This window comes from Panthera leo, chromosome A1 (assembly GCF_018350215.1).
Source record: "Panthera leo isolate Ple1 chromosome A1, P.leo_Ple1_pat1.1, whole genome shotgun sequence".
NCBI classification, from domain to species: domain Eukaryota; kingdom Metazoa; phylum Chordata; class Mammalia; order Carnivora; family Felidae; genus Panthera; species Panthera leo.
The window spans coordinates 155371336-155389723 of NC_056679.1; the positions used below are offsets into that span (position 1 = coordinate 155371336).

The following is an 18388-nucleotide window of genomic DNA, read 5'->3' on the forward strand; positions in this document are numbered from 1 at the left end:
TCAGACAACAAAATGAAATAAAAGGCATCCAAATTGGCAAAGAAGTAAAACTTTCACTTTTCACAGATGGCAAGATACTTTACATGGAGACCACAAAAGACTCCACCAAAAAAGTGCTAGAACTGATACATGAATTCAGCAAAGTCGCAGGATAAAAAATCAATGTACAGAAATTAGTTGCATTTGTATACATCAATAATTAAGCAACAGAAAGAGAAATCAAGGAATTTGTCCCACTTACAACTGCACCAAAGAGGTAAAAGATATGTAGGCTGAAAACCATAGAAAACTTATGAAAGAAACTGAAGAAGACACAAAGAAATGGAAAAACATTCCATGCTCATGGATTGGAAGAACAAATGTTAAAATGTCGGTATTACCCAAAGAAATCTACACATTCAGTGCAATCCAAATCAAAATTGCACTGGCATTCTTCTCAGAGCTAGAACAAACAATCCCAAAATTTGTATGGAACTACAAAAGACCCCAATAGCCAAGTAATGTTGAAAAAGAAAACCAAAGCTCTAGGCATCACAATCCCAGACATTAAAAAGCTGTAATCACACAATAGTATCGTAGTGGCACAAAAACAGACACATAGACCAATGGAATAGAGAATCCAGAATTGGAGCCACAAATGTATGGCCAACTAATGTTTGACAAAGCAAGAAAGAATATTCAACTGAAAAAAGACAGTCTTTTTAGCAAATGGTGCTGGGAGAACTGGACAGCAACATGCAGAAGAAAAACTGGACCACTTTCTTAGACCCTACGCAAAAAATAAACTCAAAATGGATGAAAGACCTAAATGTGAGACAGGAAACCATTAAAACCCTAGAAAACAGGCAACAACCTCTTTGACCTCAGCCACAGCAACTTCTTACTCAACACATCTCTGAAGGCAAGGGAAATAGAAGCAAAAATGAAGTCATCAAGATAAAAAGCTTCTGCACTGCAAAGGAAAAAATCGACAAAATTAAAAGGCAACTAACAGAGGGCACGTGGGTGGCTCAGTTGGCTAAGCATCCAAGTTTGGCTCAGATCATGATCTCCCAGTTCATGAGTTCCAGCTCCCACACCGAGCTCTGTGCTGACAGCTCAGAGCCTGGGCCTGCTTCAGATTCTGTGTCTCCTTCTCTCTCTGCCCCTCCCCTGCTTTCTCTCTCTCTCTCTCTCTCTCTCTCTCTCTTTCTCTTTCTCAAAAATAAATAAACATTAAAAAAAATTTAAGGCAACTCATGGAATGGGAGAAGATATCTGCAAATGACATACCAGATAAAGGATTAGTATTCAAAATCTATAATGAACTTACCAAACTCAACACCTGAAAAACAAATAATCCAGTGAAGTAATGGGCAGGAGACTTGAATATACACTTTTCCAAAGAAGACATCCACATGGCTAACAGACACATGAAATGATGCTCAACATCACTCAGCATCAGGGAAATACAAATCAAAACCACACTGAGATACCACCTCACACCAGAGTGGCTACAATGAACGACTTAGGAAACTACAGATGTTGGCGAGGATGTGGAGAAACGGCAACCCTCTTGCACTGTTGGTGGAAATGCTAACTGGTACAGCCACTCTGGAAAACAGTATGGAGCTTCCTCAAAGATTAAAAATAGAATTACCCTATGACCCAGCAATAGCACTACTAGAATTTATCCAAAGGATACAGGAGTGCTGATGCATAGGGGCACTTGTACCCCAATGTTTATAGCAGTGCTATCAACAAGAGCAAATTGTGGAAAGAGCCCAAATGTCCATCAACTGATGGATAAAGAAGATGTGGTATATATATATACAACGGAATACTACTCGGCAATAAGAAAGAATGAAATCATGTCATTTGCAACAATACGGATGGAACTGGAGGGTATTATGCTAAGTGAAATAAGTCAGCCAGAGAAAGACAAATATCATGTGTTTTCATTCATGTGTGGAATCTGAGAAACTTAACAGAAGACAATGGGGGAAGGGGAAAAATATAGTTACAAACAGAGAGGGAGGCAAACCATAAGAGACTCTTAAATACAGAGAACAAACTGAGGGTTGATGGTGAGGGCGGAGGGTAAAATGGGTAATGGGCATTGAGGAAGTCACTTGTTGGGATGAACAATGGGTGTTGTATGTAAAAAATGAATCATGGGAATCTATTCCCAAAGCCAAGAGTACACTGTATACACCGTATGTTAGCTAACTTGACAATAAATTACATTAAAAAAAAATCCTAGTAAACCTTTTTATAATAATTGGCATGCTTATTCTAAAATTCATATGACATTTATATTTCATATATATGGTTGACTCAGTAGCGCATGCCACTCTTGATCTTGGGGTTGGGCATTCAAGCCTCAGGTTGAGGACAGACATTACTAAATAATATTTTAATTAAATTTGTATGAAAATTTATATAGTATAACTAAAGGAATTTTGACAAAGGAAAAACAAACCTACAAAGTTAGAGGTCTTACACTATTTTATTTCAACACTTACATTAAAGGTATGAGAACCAAGATGGTCTAACTAATACCAACTAAAAGAAAGACATGTCAATGATACAGAATATAAATCAGAATATATCTATGATGGGGCGCCTGAGTGGCTCAGTCAGTTGAGCATCTGACTTCAGCTCAGGTCCTGATCTCGCAGTTCATGAGTTCAAGCCCCACATTGTGGTGACAGTGTGAAGCCTGGAGCCTGCTTCGGATTCTGTGTGTCCTTCTCTCTCTGCCCCTCCCCTGCTCATGCTCTGTCTCTCTCTCAAAAATAAATAAACATTAAAAAAAATTTTAATAAAAAAAAGCATATATCTATGATAAACTAATTATCAATGCATCAAATTAATGCAATAAGTAAAGAGTGGTCTCTAACAAAGAGAGCCACATAGTCACATGTAAAAAAAATGCAACTCTACCCTTACCTCACACTATCTACAAAATTAACCCCAAATGGACTGTAGACATAAAAGTTATAGCAAAAACTATAAAATTTCTTGAAGAAAACATATCTTGTGACCCTCAGTTAAGGGCCCCTCAGTCCTTTATGATAGGACATAAAAGACATGAACCGTAAAAAAAGAAAATCAGCAAATTGGCTTTTATCAGAAGTAAAACTTTTGCTTTTCAAAAGACCATTCAGAAAATGAGAGAAAATACTTAAAAGATTAATGTGATAAAGGATTTTAATCCATAATACTTAAGAGTTCTTTTTACTCAAGAATCACAACTCAATATTTTTTAAAATAGAAGATTTAAACAGACACTTATCAAAAATATGTATGCAAATAGAAAATAAGCATATGAAAAGATGCTCAACATCATTAATTACCAGGAAAATGCAAATAAAACCATGATGAGATGTATGTAACTAGATACAACATATCTGCTGGAGTTACTAAAATTAAAACATTGATAACACCAAATGAGAACAAGACTGTGGAGAAGGTGAACCTTCATACATCACTAGTGGGAATGTAAAATGATACAATCACTTTGGAAACCGGTTTGAATTTTATCTCTACAAGTGGTGAACTTTATATAACTTATACCTGAATAAAGCTGAATTTTAAAAATCAACTTGAAAAAAACTTTTTTTTAAGTTTATTTATTTATTTCCAGAGAACAGGGGAAGGGGCAGAGAGAAAGGGAGAGAGAGAGAATTCCAAGCAGGCTCTGCGCTGTCAGGGCTCAATCTCATGAACTGCAAGATCCTGATAGGAGATGAAATCAATAGTCCCACGCTTAACCAACTGAGCCACTCAGGTGCCCCAAAACATTTTTAAATAAGTAAAGTAAGGGGCACCTGAGTGGCTCAGTCAGTTAAGCATCAACTCTTTTTTTTAATTTTTTTTTTTTAACGTTTATTTATTTTTGAGACAGAGAGAGACAGAGCATGAACGGGGGAGGGTCAGAGAGAGCGGGAGACACAGAATCGGAAGCAGGCTCCAGGCTCCAAGCCATCAGCCCAGAGCCCGACGCGGGGCTCGAACTCACGGACCGCGAGATCGTGACCTGAGCCGAAGTCCGCCGCTTAACCGACTGAGCCACCCAGGAGCCCCAACTCTTTTTTTTTTTTAATGTTGATTTATTTTTGAGAGAGAGAGTGAGAGAACCCAGACAGGAGAGGGGCAGAAAGAGGGAGACAGAGATCTGAAGCAGGCTCCACCACTGACAGCAGAGAGCCCGCTGTGAGGCTTGAACTCACAAACTGAGAGATCATGACCTGAGCTGAACTATTATGGTTAACTGACTCAGTCACCCAGGCACCCCTAAGCACTGACTCTTGATTTTGGGTCAGGTCACGATCTCATGGCTCGTGAGTTCGAGCCCAGCATTGTCTATGCTGACAGTGTGCAGCCTACTTGGGGTTTTCTCTCTCCCTCTCTCTGTCCCTCCCCTGCTCACATGTGCGCGCCCTCTCTCTCTCTCTCTCAAAATAACTATTTTTTTAAAATAAGTAAAATAAAATTCTTATAATATCCTTTATTTAGTATTTACCCTTTATGTTAGTAGTTTAACATTTTTTATATACTAGCCAATTTTTTCCCTTATTCTTAGATTCTTCCTCCATTCAAGTAGTAGATAGGCTCACCTTGCCTAAGGGAAAGCAATGACAACAGAAAGCAGAAATAAGGAGTCTTTTTCCAAACATTTGGATTCCAAAATCCTGGGCCTTGAGAATAATGGGAAGGATTCAAAACATATGCTAACCAAGTCAGGCAGGTGAGTAACACAAAACAAACAAGGAAGTGGGACTGGAATGAGCAAACCCCGTAAAGAGCCACTATTCAGCTCCAACCGATTTTTATCATATAGAAATGTGGGTCCAATGTTGCCAAATCATTCTCCCCCCCCCACCCCACCCCATCAAAAAAAATCTGGAAATTCAGATTTTTATGTGAATTTTCCCATTTTTAAAATATTACCCAAGTAAAATGAACTTCTGTGGGTCAAATTCAGCCCACGTATGTGCAACATCTAGGACAGAAAACAGATCTAGAACACCTTAAAAACAAAATGAGCAAAGACAAAAGATTTCCTCACCCTCTAGACTTGATGAAAATCCTTGAATGGGGAAAAGAAGAGTAAAATGAATAATGGATTTAGACATTGTTCTTACAAGAGAACAGAGGCAATCTGCATCCCACTTCCGAGGTACAGATTCAGGGAGGCAGGAAGATCCCACAGAACTGGTTGGATAATTGTAAGGGGCAAATGAGATATTATCCTCAGAATTTCCCAGGCCCCACTCAGGCCCAGCAAAGCTGAGACAAGGGGCAGTCTCACAGAATTCTCCATATCTTATTAAAGTCTGGAGACCACAGAAAGATTACAGTGTTGTCATTAGCATGGAAATTGTAAGAACAGTTGTTTTACTAGCTAATACCTTGTGGATGTGAATGAGGAATGAGCAGCAACCTATGATGGCCAAGTAACTTCAAAAACAAAATGAAGGACTAACATTTCTACAAATGCCACTATTGTGGAAAGATGAAGATGTGTAGTAGGACCCACCACCCCCATCCAAGAATTAGCAGAGGTAAGAGAAAAGGAAAAAGACACTCCTCATCAAGATTAAAACTTCAGTCACCTGGACAAAATGGAAGCTCAAAATAGAAACTGAGTTTCAAACAAAGAACAAAAAGTGTATCCCTTGAACATGTGACATTGTAGACTGAGATATACTTCCACAGTCGGCTGTAAGCAGGGAGGTTATGACAGGAAGGGGGACGCATTTTATGTTCTTTCTTTACATGAATTATACCAAATAAATATTAGATTGGGTAACATGCCCTATAGATAGGCTACCAGAGTATAAGGCTTCAAATCACTACTAAAGAGACTACAGAACCAAGCTCTTCGGATGACTTCTGTAACAATTTCACTAGATACACTGAATTATCAAACACATTCATTAAGTTTCTCAAACTCATTTGAAAGTAATAAACTACCTTAGGGCAAGCCCAAACAATTGGTAACACTAAACAAAATGAGTAAAATCACTCATTCTGCAACTATTTAAATAAATACAATAACAGTACCGCCAGAATCCACTTTCTACATTGGGAAAAGTGTTAATCTGAGGTATTTACAAGGTGGAAGCAGAGAGGCGGTCACAGCATGTGTATATGGGTATGTGCATTTTAAAAATTTTATTTCTTTTTTTTTTAGATTCAGTTTAGTCACCATATACTGTAGTATTGGTTTCAAGTATAGAAGTTAGTGATTCATCACTTACGTATAACACACATTGCTCATCCCAACAAGCCCATCCCCCCACCCACCTCCCTTCCATCAACCCTCAGTTTGTTGTCGATAGTTAAGAGTCTCATGGTTTGCCTCTCTGTTTTTATCTTATTTTAGTTTTCCTTCCCTTCCCCTATGTTCATCTGATTTTTTTCTTAAATTTCACATGAGTGAAATCATATATTTGTCTTTCTCTGATTGACTTATTTTGCTTAGCATAATACACTCTAGTTGCAAAAGGCAAGATTTCATTCTTTTTGATTGCTGAGTAATCTTCCATTACACATTTTCTTTATCCATTCATCAGTTGATGGACATTTGGGCTCTTTCCATAATTTGGCTATTATTCATAGTAAAAAACAAATATTTCTAATTTTTCCAAAATGACCACATACATAGTCCTTTAATTTCCAGAAAATTATAAAGTATGTGTTTTAAAGTAAAAGACTTTTAATTACCTCTTTAATATAGTCTTAGAAATTTAACCGCACATTGTCTGATTAAAACTATAATACCCAGATCTACATTGTTGCAATTAATCCCAGCAATTCAGGCAAGGACCTTACTTTAGTATGAATATTCAGATACTCAACCGAATAATTACAGCAGTTGTGGCACAATAGGACCTCTGAGCTTTCGTATTCTGATCCGTAAAATGGGGACAAATTGCTGCACAGCCTAACATGTGCAAAAGCAACCAGCACAGTGTCTGATATTTAATAAGCCTGCAAAAATATTTGCTGGATTGGCTACCACTGACTTCACTTCTACTGGCCTCTAGAAGAATTTATCACTGAAACCTTCCCAGGAGAACAGTCACCTATCTCATTACGGTACTGTAGTCCTCTTCTGAAGGTAAAACAGACCTTCAGTAATGTGACTCAGTGTAAGCTGTCCTGAACAACCATTTCCCATTTCTACTACAGTATTTATATTAATAAATGCAACTGGGTAAGTGCGTAAGAATTCTGATACCTTGCAGCTCTGCTCTCATCTGAGAAGATACCCCTAGCATGGAGTGAATCCACCTCATCATTCTTAAAATAAAATCCAAGAACTTTACTGTGGTCTATCAGGCTTATGACCAGCCTCTGCCTAACTCTTAACCTCATTTCCTACCATTCTCCCCATCCATCCACTGCACTCCTTGCTGACCCTTGAAGACATCAAATGTAAGCCTATGCACTTGTCTCACCAAGCACATACTGCCCTGAAACTCATATGGCTTGTTCCCTCACATCATTCAGATTTCTGCTTAAATATCACCTCCACAGACAAAACTTCCTTAACTACCCTTTCTAAAGTAGCATACTCTGTGATTCTCTACCCCCTTCATTTGCATTTTTTTCTCCCCAAAGCAATTCAAATATATACTTATTCATGTGTTGTAACATAAGCTCAATGGGAATTGAGACTTCAACTCATTAAGTTCTTTATATCCAGAGCCTAGAACACTACCTGGCATACATAAAGTGACACTGCATTATTATTCACAGTGAATCTGTTCATTAACTAAGTGGAAATATTTGAATATTCAAGAAAGCTTCCTAGCAGCACCTGACTGGCTCAATTGGTTAATCCTCCAACTTCAGCTTAGGTCATGACCTGACAGTTCATGGGTTCAAGCCCCACATCAGGCTCTGTGCTGACAACTCAAAGCCTAGAGCCTGCTTCAGATTCTGTGTCTCCCTCTGTCTCTGCCCCTCCTCTGTTTGTACTCTTTCTCTCCCTCAAAAATAAATTAACATTAAAAAATTTAAAAAGAAAGAAAGAAAGAAGGCTTCCTAATAAATGACAACGGAATGAGGAAAACAAAGCCCAGTGACAGTTATGGTGGCCATGTGAACTTAGGATACCTGTGGATGCAAAGGTAAAAAGTCAGGAGGAACTGGATTAGCACCAGAATTAGAGTGATTTTAATAGCTGGAGGGTGATCATCAGGGTAGATGTAAGAGGAAGAAAGCCAGGACACGGTTGGTTGAGGCCTAAGCCAAAAGGAGAAAAATCACTCTCTTTTGTTTTAATCCCACCCATTCTCCCTCATCTTCCTTCCTCTAATATTTCCTCTCTCAGTGTCTACCCACTTTTGCCATCTCTTCACCATCTCTTTACCTCCTCCACGTTTGCTTCCTGTCATCAACTGTTTTTCATTTGTAGATTATACCCAAGAGTTTTTTTTTTTCCTGTGAATCAGTAGCCTCAGCAGAAGAAAAGCTTTCTAATGTAAAGAATATATTTGATATTCCTTTAAATGCCAAGGAATACACCAATATCATTATTAGCAGTATCAAGTACTCATCATGAAGGCAACAGAATGAAACAAAGAATCATGAAGCCATTCCTTTTCACAAACTCCTACATCAAGAACTGAATGCTTTGTGACGTCATCTGTTTAGTATTTTTCTCCTCCTTCTCCAGAGTATATCTTTAAAATACAATCAACATGCATTTTAATCTTTATTGAATTATAAGTGACATATAAAAATGGCACATATTTAATGTATACATTGTGATAAGTTTGGACTTATGCATACACCTCTGATACTATCACCACTATCAACATACTATAAACATATCTATTATCTCCAAAACTTCCCTAGTTTTCTCTTGTGTCTTTTTTTTTTTTTTGTTATGTCCTAAGAACACTTAACAAGAGATCTATCCTCTTAACATATTTTAAAGTAGAAGTGTCATACTGTTAACTATAGCCACCAGGTTATACAAAAACAATCAACATCTTTGACTTTTATCCTCACATTCCATTAAAAAACTCATGGAATATCCACCAAAATGTATTTGCTAAAATCCTAAGCCTGACATTACCTTTTTTTATGAAGTTGATCCTGATGCCTATTAAAGTTTAAAAAAGAAAAAGAAAACTGACAAATAGTACCATCAGGCTTATAAATGTTTCTGTATTCCCACCCCTCACCAAAAGACACTGGTATTCAACTGGACTCTTTGAAGAATAATCTCTAACACATTAGCAGGAGCCAACATAAAAGTATCCATTATTTAAGCCAAATGTTTCCCAAAGTATCATATCCCGGAAAGTCAACTTACTCTTTTGGAAATCCTCCCAAAAGAGGCTACAGGTAGAAGATGATCTCTGTAATTCAAAATGAGTCTTGCAAAAGTAAACTTTAAATTAAAATTTCAGGAGAAATTCAGAGTGAAGTTCATGTTTTGCCCATTAATCCTAGAGAGCAAAGAAAATCCAAATAAGGAGAAATGGACTTTTTTTTAAAATATCAGGTATATTTACAAATGACAAGGCATTAAAATTTATAAACGACATAATGCCCTACTTACAGCTAATGAATATACTCAGCGACCAAAAAGATACCAAGTCTGAAATGATTTATTCCATTATTTTGGTAACTATGCTTAAATTAACTCCAATTACAATCATAAGTTCAAGACTTAAGAGAAAAGAAGTTAATTCTACAAATTAAAAATCAAAAGACAAGAACATTATTCTCTACACCTTTCTCTGTTTCTTTTCAATTCCCCACACCCACACTCCCTGTCTCTGTCATTGTACATTCAGGTGTAGAATACTATCAAATCTGATAGGGTTTGTATAAACTATGTGTAGCTACCAGTGTGACTTTATTATCTGCTTTCCTTAGTTTCAAGACCAAGGATGCTAATACCAGTGCAAGAGGATGGATCATTTGTGTATATGTGTCTCCCCACCCCTTACCAAAGCTGTGCCTTCACTGACATATATTCAGTAGAAAAAAAAAATGACAAGTGCGGAATATAAGAAATGTTTGTATTTGTCTGTATTAATACCACAACATATTTACCAAGCATGAAGGGAGAGGTCCAAATTTAGCTTATTTAGCAGCCTAATCTAGCTTAAAACAAAATACATGTTCTTAAAGCATTCTTATTCTCAAATAACTCATAACTTATATAAAAGGTAAGTATAGGAAAAAAGTCTAGAATAATAGTAGCAGCAAAATATTCTTTTTCTCATTTTCACTAAGTTGGAGTTAACTTAATGAAATGTGACAGTGCTATCAATGTAGTATAATAAACATGAAAAGGTGCCCATGTACAAAGAAAATGTAAAAATTCCTACTGACAACAGCAAAAACAAGAATAATGTCTCTTTTCCTTTCACATGCCCTTTTTGTTAGCTTGAGCTTGTGACTTTGTTATCTATATGTGATAGTAAGAATAATATTGCTTGCAGTGTGCCTAGATAGAGGCTTCAAACATAACTAAATAAAATTATATTTCTCTGTGTCCCATAAAAGATCCATCATACAGGACCCAGTTCTCAATCCCCTATGTTAGAAGCTGCAGTAAACACAGCTAAGCAAGAAAAAAAATATCTAAATAACTCTCAGAAGTAGCATATACAGACATTACATCTTTGTTGAAATCTCAAATCTTACATTATCTGAAGATTTAAATCACCTTTAAAAGAGAATTTATTAAAATTCTAAACTCATATTGTGTATCTTTTTTGTAAGTGTCAATATATTCTAGTAACATGTTTGTATTTGATGTTACCCATATAAATAAAAGCATACAGTCATTTTAGGGATTAATAGAAAAAAGACATCTGCTTGGAACATTTCCCTCATTAGATATAATCATGTTAGCATATTTTTCCTATTTCCGATTTTTCTACAAAATAAAATGAGCTGATTTTTACCCTTAAGTTTCTCCCTATATATTGCCAATAATGCAAATACTTTAATTGCACATTAGAAGAATCTCATTTTCCTCTAAAAATTGCTATATTAGCCCCAAAGAGACCTCATAACACATATAAAAATCAAGATGTGACTAAGTCAAATTGGCATACCAGCTACCACTTACACCAAATGTTACTTTAAACATTACTTTTAAATTAAAAGCTATCTTTAGAAAATCCCAGGAAAGATCACATGGGTCATTATAATGTTATTCAAACTCTTCCTAAATTAGTGCCAAACTGAATCAATTAGGAAAGAATCAATTAGCCAAAAACTATATATTAATCAACTGACTTAACAACTAGCCAAACTGTATATTCAAAAAGCAATTCATTCTTTTGTCAGAAGGTCATATTTGGGGCTAGTGGGAGTATTAATTGACACTTTTCTGGAAAGCAACTTGGGTTAATATATATCAAATGTTAATGTTAATTCTCTTTGATCAGTAATTCTATTCCTAAGAATTATCCTAAGGAAATAATAAGAAGTGCATATAAAGTTTATATATATAAAGATGTTCATTCTAACTTAGTGGAGCAGGAAAAAAATGCAAACTTCAAAAAGAACTTGGTTTAAAAAATGAATACTGTGTAGCCATTTAAATCACAATTATGAATAAAATGTAATGGCCTAATAAATTTTTCAGCATATACATATAAAACACACCAAAATATTTACAATGGTTTCCTTTAGTTGGTACAATTACAGGTTATTTTTATACATCTTTTTCACATATTTAGGAGCTAATATTGCTATTCAAGAATATTTTGGAGTGCCTGACTGGCTCATTTGGTAGAGATGCGACTCTTAACTTGGGGTCATGAGCTAAAGTCCCACACTGAGCAGACAGCTTACAAAAAAAATTGAATATTCTACATTGAACTATTATAAACGAACGGTTTTTGTTAAAAGCCATTTCACTTAGTGATAGTCATAAAATATATTTCACACAAACAGTGAAGAAAGGACTGCTGGTCATAAGTAGGTGATTGTCATCAGCTGGATTCTCCTGAAGCAACAAAGATAGTAGTAACTTCCCCTGTTAATATCTATTAACTATCAAATTAGTAGAGCATTCATGTTAACAATCTGTATTTCCATATAGGAGTAAATCTATTTAACAATAAATTTCTCAGTAGAGGCAGTTAGTACAACAAAACTGAAAAGGGGTTGGGAACAAGTATTTACTGAGTATGTAAAAGACACAAGATGCTAAACCCTTTACATATTCCATTTAATCCATACAACACTACCAAGTAGTGTTATTATTCCCATTTTTCAGGGGAGGGAAATGAACCTCAGAAGTCAGCAATTTATCTAAGTTTATAAAGCTAGTAAATAGCGATACTGTAATTTGAACCCAGCTTTTCCATATGCCAGAACACCTAATGATACCAGTGAATGAAATTAAACTATTAACTGTAACGATGGAATTATTCATCTTGCACTAGATAATAGTATTGAAAATATTTCAACTATAGGAGTGCCTGAATGGCTCAGTCGGTTAAGTGTCTGACTCCAGATTTCAGCTCACGTCATGATTTCAGGGTCGTGGGATTGAGACCCGTGGTGACAGTGCAGAGCCTGCTTGGTATTCTCTCTCTCCCTCTCCCTCTATCCCTCCCCCACTCTCACTCACTTGCTTTCTCTCAAAATAAATATATAAAATTAAAAAACTATTTCAACTATAAAGTATTAAATAATTTTGAAAAGGCAACTAATAATTTACTGAACATTATTAGTTTTTAACAAGATTCTACATAGTCAAGGAAAAGGCAAATAAACATTTTAACTAATGTTCAACAAGATAGTAGCTAACATTAACTGTTTCTGAATAAGAGGTGGTTAATACATACTTGGTTTTTTGGTTTTTTTTTTTTTAATTTTTTAAAAGTTCAGAGGCGCCTGGGTGGCTCAGTCGGTTAAGCGTCCGACTTCAGCTCAGGTCACGATCTCGCGGTCCGCGAGTTCGAGCCCCGCATTGGTCTCTGGGCTGATGGCTCAGAGCCTGGAGCCTGCTTCCGATTCTGTGTCTCCCTCTCTCTCTGCCCCTCCCCCGTTCATGCTGTGTCTCTCTCTGTCTCAAAAATAAATAAACGTTAAAAAAAAATTAAAAAAAAAAGTTTGTTTACTTATTTTGAGAGAGAGATAGCATGAGCAAGGGAGGGGCAGAGAGAGAGGGAGAGAGAGAGAGTCCCAAGCAGCCTCTGTGCTTCCAGTGCAGGCTCCAACTCAAACCATGAGATCAAGATCTGAGCCAAAATCAAGAGTCGGACGCTTAACCGACTGAGCTAACCAGGTGTCCCTAATAAATACTTGTGGTACTGAACCAAACTAACCTGAGACTGGCTGCCTACATATATATACATACACACACACACACACACACACACACACACACACACACACACACAACTCCCTGTCACTTTCCAAAAGATAACATGAACACACTCTCAAGATATAAAAAATTAAATCTACTAAATTATGTAGTTAATATGTTAGACAACTGTTTATCAATAGGCAGAAAAAAAGTGTATGTCAGAGGTTGCAGAGGTGGGGCTAGTTACACACATATGGAGTATAGAAATCCCACATTCACGGTGGTGCATTTAGTCCCTATTAAAATCAATATGATGTTGATTAAGGATCAAAAAGTAGATGAAATAATTAAGAAAATTTCCAATTAACTCTTAAAATCCAACAATTCAAATTTTTCATCTGAAAGTTACATCCCTTTACATAAAACATTCCAGTGATTTCAATAATTTTCCTCTTTGGATAAAGCTATTTGAAATCACAGCTCCTAATAATTTAAATAATCTGTTAAAATGCAGCTAACCAAGTCAGAGTTAAATGGGTATGGTTTTGGGCACCTGAGCGGCTCAGTCATTAAGCATTTAACTTCAGTTCAGGTCATGATCTCACAGTTGGTGAGTTCAAGTCCCATATCGGGGAAGCACAAATTCCAGTTGGGGTGAGCTTGAACCCCCATCAGGTGAGCATTAGCCCCATTTCAGCTGAGCTCGAGCTCCACTTCAGGTGAGCACAAACCCTGTTTCAAGTAAAAACACGAGCCCCAAGTGAGCCTCACTTCTCTCTCTCTCTGCCCCTCATGGGGTTCTCTCTCTCTCTCTCTCTCTATCTCTCTCCCCACCCCGCTCACGTGCATCCTCTCTCTCTCCCTCTCTCTAAAAATAAGTAAATAAATAAATAAAATGGCTATGGTTTTGATTCAAAAACATATGCTCTGAGTAATTTTTGCCTATTCTTATCAATATATATATAACCTATACCATCTATACCATTAAGATGATTAAACCAAGTTAAGGCTCATGTGTCCTGTAAATTTCCAAAGGCCAAAATTTTTGTTGCTGACAAATACACCAATGGTCAACTTTACAAAAGGTAAAATAGACAAGGCAATTTTTAATTAATTTATTTGTTTATTTTTGAGAAAGAGAGAGAGAGACAGAGAGAGACAAAGAGAGGGCAGGGGAGAGGAGGGGCAGACAGACAGGGAGACACAATCTGAAGCAGGCTTCAGGTGCTGAGTTGTCAGCACAGAGCCTCAAGCGGGGCTCGAACTCATGAACCATTAGATCATGACATGAGCCAAAGTCAGCTGCTTAACCAACTAAGCCACCCAGGTGCCCCTGAAACAGACAAGGCAATTTAAACTGCTATAGACAACCAAGGATAAAAATGGGACTAAAAGCACATTAAGTATGCAAGTTTTATACATACATAACAAGTTTTATACATACATAACAGTGCTACAGTATACCCAAAGATTAAACATGTGCACGTATATGCACACACACACACACCCAAATGACCCCTCTGAAGTTACAAAGGAATTAATACTATCTAGTGGAATAACAGATTCTGCACGTGTTGATATTACTCAAAAGTTTGTTTGAATTTAAACCCTGGCATAGCACAGATAAGTAACTCAAAGATAATCAAGAAATTAATTAGCACCCCACCCAAGATCCTTTACACAGTTTAGAGTTTAAGACTAATTCGTAAAACTGTATTAGTATGCCTTATGCCTTCTTCATAAATTATTATAAATTATATAATTTAAGTGAATAAACAGAACAAAAAGATGGATCAAAGTTATAGCATTAATTAATATCACCTAATATTATTAACCAAAATGGAATTATAATTAGGATGGAAATGATTAATAAAATCTGTTGAATTAAACTTATAAAATTAGTCTCATCTACTGTTTCAATACTTGTATTTTTCAATTTTTATGTAAAATTGTCAATCTTGTCACATATAAAATTTGTCCAAGATTTGTAAATATAGGTCAATTTTTAACCAGTTCAGAAAGTAAAAAAAATTTTTTTAAATAATAATCACACAGTAATTTCTGAAAATGTGTTAATAATTTGCCACAGTTACTCAGATGTTAAGGTTGCTCATCTTGCTCATTGTTATTTTCCCAGACCAAGCACAGTGTCTGCAACACTACAAGTAGTCAATTATATCAAACTGAGGTTCCATCTTTCAGCAGCCTGTACCAAATTATTTTTCATAACGTTTTCCCACCCTGAACATTTAGTGCATGTCTGCTTATGTATATTTTCTGGGAAGAGGATTAATATCTTTTATTCCAGACTCAAGTGACTATATGGCACCAAAAATAATTAAAAGCTACAGATTGAAACAAATATGGGCATGCTAACTGTAAGTTGTGTCTCTCAAACACACAGTAGAGAGCTGAGGTCCCTCTAAGAACAGTTCAGAAAAAGAGGTCAACTCTAGAAGGAAAAGGGTTTTTCTGGTTGTTTTTTCATATTTTTGTATACTCTGTTTTGCCTGTTAATCAAAATTAGAAGATTACAACAATTATTCATTTAATTCGACTGTCACAAATTCAGCTACTGAGACATCTACACTACATCATACTTTAGTAAGGAACAGTACAGTTATCATTAAATGTACCTACCACAAATGGACAAATATGAGGATACATACTAGATAATTCTCTTTGGAATCCAGACTGGCTTATTAAATATTCTTTTTTATTGATTTCTGTAATCCTTGCTTACTTTAACTCAGTAAAATAGCGGCTAAATCTTACATGATAAAGTAAGCTAGACTTCCAATTAATTTTCTTTTACATGCCACTTTAAATCTTCTTTTAATACTGAGTATACCTATTTCATAGGTGAACACCATAGAGTCCTGCCCCAGCAAACTGACTCTACGTGCTCATCCTCATGCCAACTGTAACTAACATGCTGCAATTCCACAACATTACATCAAGAAAAAGCCAAGTTCCAGATTTTACAGTTTGATTACTAAGATTACATTAGCTCATACCAGTGGTTTAGTCACCGTATCAACTATTCGTATTAAATCTTTGGATGCAATGAAAGTTAACAATGCTATTTTTATGTTGTGCAAAAAAAAAATCATTCAGTCTGTTTTCCCTTTTTGATTACAGTTCATTTAAGGAAAAAATGTTGCTGTATGGCTTGACAATGTTTTATGTGTCTTCGGCTGATAGAACACACAAAACGTTTGAATAGGCCCATTTATTTGAGCAGACGTATTAAATAATACTTTAAATGTGAACATGCATGTCATAAATTTTGTAGTCTCTTTAAAGTAGGATAAATCTGGTATTTAAAATAGTCTTTGTTCAAAGCCATTTTTTTTCTAACAGTCATAAAGGGACTCTGATTTGTGCTGCATGAACAATGCCAGCATCATCATTTTAATGTTATCCATATGGGCTTCTAATAATAGATAAGAGTCTACATTTGTATTATATGTCTTAGAGACATTTAAAATCTAGATAAGGAAGGGCTGATTTCATTGGCCCCATAGTTAAAGGAAAGCAGACCCTAATTAAAAGAATTCTGTTCTGAATTAACTAGTTTGACATGTGCTAATTGACAGTTCCTGTGAAATGGTTCTAATTAAAGTCAATATGTCTTTTTCAATTAAAAGGAAATTAAGAATATACTAATATACATTAACAACTTAATCTGCCTTCAATATCCCATACATCAGCTGCTTTTTCCCCCCTAATGTTATTGAAGAACCATCTGACATGAATCATCTACTGTTTGCTTATGGTATCTCATTATTACTTCACACGAGCACAGCAGTAGTATATGTCCCCTTGAGGAAGAGAGTAACCTGCATATGCTTTAATTTTCAGAGCTCCCAACTTTTAACTCATTAAAAATAAACACACCTTTTTGAATTCAGAAAATGGACATTCTTAGTAAGTTTTGCTAACTGAAAACAAAGACAAGTGTTCTCAATTAGTTGGTCATTTTACTATAGGCCTTAGAGGTAATTGCAATTTGCTGGAAAGAAGGCTAGACTATGTTTTCATCATTTGGCTTGATTCAAAGCAAAGCATGATTTGAGCAACATACAGAAAACATCCTTCAAATTTGTTCTGTTTCCCAAGTGAAATTTTGGGGAAATCTCAGGTGGGAATACTTTGCATTGTATACACAACAGAAAAATAGAAAGCAAAATTGCTCAAATGCTAGCACTAACAGAAGGCCCATAATGTTCACTGAAAATATAGCATTAGTGAAGCTGTTTACAGCAACATAATATTCAAACGTGCATTACCAAAGCTACGGTGTTAACAATTTTAATGCTACAGAAGGTAATATTAAACTCAAGCACCAATAATAATGTGCACAACATTAAAATCACACAGAGACCTATGGAAAAAATTAAAACTATTTTCTTTGGTATATTATAATTTAGACATTTTAATTAAAATTAAAAGTATGTTAAAAAAGTTTTTATACTATCAAGACACTATATGCAGTCCTTTCATATGAGACAGCAGATATTCTGATGGATGTTCCATCACAACCCCCTTTCTACAGTTTAAATTCAACCATAAAATGTGGCTACTTATAGCAATAGGAAATTATTTTACTTAATTTTACCAAAATTAATTTAATGAACATTTAATGCAGAACAAAAAAAGTAAACATTTTCACTTTTCTACTTTTATTCATTTATATTTTGAAAACATTAAATTTCTATCACTTGTAGCATTCTGAGTATGTATGAGAGTGATGGAGAGACAGTTAGCCAGCCAGTCAATACAAGATCACTCATTGAAAGCATTTTCCCCAAATGTACTCTATTAGTCTTTTCCAAGTAGTTACCAAAAACTTTAATCGGGAACTGTAAAAGTCTAGTGATTTTCCAAAATGGGCAAATGCACATTAACCCATGTTCAAAAAAGCACCTCCCTATGATTATAAATATAATCAGACTCAATAGTCAAAATGCAATGGTCCTTATCGCCCTGTGGAGCCCCTAGTCTGATTTCCAATCTCAGGTTCTTGTTCCTCGAGCTGGCATAGACAAACTGCTGCAGTAACAGCATGTATTCAGCTTTCTGAAATGGGAGGGA

At 35.8% G+C, this 18388-nt stretch overlaps 1 long non-coding RNA gene across 1 annotated transcript in view; it reads right to left on the reverse strand.

Moving 5' to 3' along the window:
• LOC122222753 overlaps positions 1-18388 on the reverse strand; it is a 141275-nt gene that overhangs the window by 44877 nt on the left and 78010 nt on the right. The window contains exon 5 of the long non-coding RNA XR_006203852.1: positions 9320-9455. This is a non-coding gene — a long non-coding RNA (uncharacterized LOC122222753). The remainder of the gene's footprint in view (positions 1-9319; positions 9456-18388) is intronic.